This window comes from Schistocerca cancellata, unplaced genomic scaffold (genome assembly GCF_023864275.1).
Source record: "Schistocerca cancellata isolate TAMUIC-IGC-003103 unplaced genomic scaffold, iqSchCanc2.1 HiC_scaffold_946, whole genome shotgun sequence".
Lineage (NCBI taxonomy): Eukaryota > Metazoa > Arthropoda > Insecta > Orthoptera > Acrididae > Schistocerca > Schistocerca cancellata.
In genome coordinates, this window is record NW_026046954.1 from 25,001 (window position 1) to 27,758 (window position 2,758).

The 2,758-nt window shown below is 56.3% G+C and overlaps 1 non-coding gene across 1 annotated transcript in view; it reads right to left on the bottom strand.

The window, feature by feature from the left end:
• The window catches only part of LOC126149704 (small subunit ribosomal RNA), a 1,909-nt gene extending 804 nt beyond the window's left edge, over nt 1–1,105 (bottom strand). Inside the window, exon 1 of the ribosomal RNA XR_007531059.1 lies at nt 1–1,105. This exon is cut by the window's left edge and continues 804 nt beyond it. This is a non-coding gene — a ribosomal RNA (small subunit ribosomal RNA).
• Nucleotides 1,106–2,758: the final 1,653 nt, after the last annotated feature.

A 2,758-nucleotide genomic window follows, 5' to 3' on the forward strand; every position in this document is an offset into this window, starting at 1 on the left:
GGTATCTGATCGCCTTCGAACCTCTAACTTTCGTTCTTGATTAATGAAAACATACTTGGCAAATGCTTTCGCTTCTGTTCGTCTTGCGACGATCCAAGAATTTCACCTCTAACGTCGCAATACGAATGCCCCCGCCTGTCCCTATTAATCATTACCTCGGGTTCCGAAAACCAACAAAATAGAACCGAGGTCCTATTCCATTATTCCATGCACACAGTATTCAGGCGGGCTTGCCTGCTTTAAGCACTCTAATTTGTTCAAAGTAAACGTGCCGGCCCACCCAGACACTCAATAAAGAGCACCTTGGTAGGATTTCAACGGGGTCCGCCTCGGGACGCACGAACACGCACGAGGCGGTCGCACGCCTTCGGCTCGCCCCACCGGCAGGACGTCCCACGATACATGCCAGTTAAACACCGACGGGCGGTGAACCAACAGCGTGGGACACAAATCCAACTACGAGCTTTTTAACCGCAACAACTTTAATATACGCTATTGGAGCTGGAATTACCGCGGCTGCTGGCACCAGACTTGCCCTCCAATAGATACTCGTTAAAGGATTTAAAGTGTACTCATTCCGATTACGGGGCCTCGGATGAGTCCCGTATCGTTATTTTTCGTCACTACCTCCCCGTGCCGGGAGTGGGTAATTTGCGCGCCTGCTGCCTTCCTTGGATGTGGTAGCCGTTTCTCAGGCTCCCTCTCCGGAATCGAACCCTGATTCCCCGTTACCCGTTACAACCATGGTAGGCGCAGAACCTACCATCGACAGTTGATAAGGCAGACATTTGAAAGATGCGTCGCCGGTACGAGGACCGTGCGATCAGCCCAAAGTTATTCAGAGTCACCAAGGCAAACGGACCGGACGAGCCGACCGATTGGTTTTGATCTAATAAAAGCGTCCCTTCCATCTCTGGTCGGGACTCTGTTTGCATGTATTAGCTCTAGAATTACCACAGTTATCCAAGTAACGTGGGTACGATCTAAGGAACCATAACTGATTTAATGAGCCATTCGCGGTTTCACCTTAATGCGGCTTGTACTGAGACATGCATGGCTTAATCTTTGAGACAAGCATATGACTACTGGCAGGATCAACCAGGGAGCTGCGTCAACTAGAGCTGAGCAGCCGGCCGCCCGGGAGTGTGTCCCGGGGGCCGCGCGCGAACACGCAAGCGTCCGCTCAATTATTCTGCAAACAGGAGGAGGCTGGGCTCCCCTGCACAATACACCTCGAAACCCTCTCAGGTCCCGGCGGCGCGCAGCGCCGTCCTAAGTACTTGGTCGGGTTCGAGAGAGGCGCAATCGCCCGGAGTTAGGCGAGTAGACGCTTTAGGTGCGACCACCCGTGCTCCCAACTGAGCTTGCCGCTGCCGACAGAGGCCCGGGAGCGTGCTGTCGTGGCATTGCCGGCGGGAGACAACACGCGCCACCTACGGTGACCGGCAGCTCCAACGCCAGCGCCACAGAAGGGCAAAGGCCCCACGTGGGTGCCGAAGCGAACTCTCCCAGCACAGCGCACGTGCCAACACGTCCGCACAACTGCGATACAAACCACCAGCGAGAACCGCTGGGGCGACCGAGCAGCAGACGGCGTCGCGGCGCCGAGTGCCGGGCGGCGGCGCATCCTCAACGCACACAGTCCTCAATCGGACCAGCACACTGCAGATGTCCACCGCGCTTCGCACCGGGTCCGCGAGGACCCACTTTGGCTGCACGGCGCCGCGCGCAGGGTGCCCCGGCGCGCAGCTGCGCCGCCTGCCGCGTCCGTCGGCCGGCGCGCCTGCCACTGGGCGCCCCCACCAGCCGGCTGTAGCGCGTGCGCCCACGCACCGCGCGGCCAGCACGCCGGGCGGCCCCCCCTCACCGGCCGGGGACAGTCCCACCCACCCACAGCCGCGTATCGCTTCACACCCAGATTCACATTCACGTTCGTTGGTATGGTGGGGACCGCTTCGTAGCTGTACCGATCGTTGCCCTCACAGATGTACCTCCAGCAAGATCAACCGCACCACAACGGGTTACCAGTTGTTCATTTGCGTAACGTCACCAGTAAACGTACACGTCCATCCCCGTTTGCAAAGTCAACTATTATTGCATGCCTGCCTGTCAGGTGTCAAGACACACTACATTCGCTCACATCCACGCAACAAAATGTGCCCGACTAGAGGGCACGTGGAAGGTGCCCCCGTACATATGCGATCTCCATTGCGCGACCAACTGTCAACCGGCCTCTGTAGCATGTCGCAGATGTGGAACGCGGGGCACCGTGCTATCACATTGTGTGAGAAGAGACTACTACGTCTGCATACACGCGCCACTACATGAACAGACGGCTCATGCTGATCGCCATCCACTGCGTCCATTACTCCCACACGTCTCTATGGCGTACCACACTGCAATGCAGCTGTTATGGGGAGATGACACATAGCTGTGTACACAACATTCTGAGCCGGTTGCGGTTGGACAACAATACATTAATGTAACGTGTCATATGCCAATTACAGAGCAGGGTAAGGCACAACGTGGGTTAGGTTAAGGCACAACGTGGGTTAGGTTAAGGCACAACGTGGGTTAGGTTAAGGCACAACGTGGGTTAGGTTAAGGCACAACGTGGGTTAGGTTAAGGCACAACGTGGGTTAGGTTAAGGCACAACGTGGGTTAGGTTAAGGCACAACGTGGGTTAGGTTAAGGCACAACGTGGGTTAGGTTAAGGCACAACGTGGGTTAGGTTAAGCCACAACGTGGGTTAGGTTA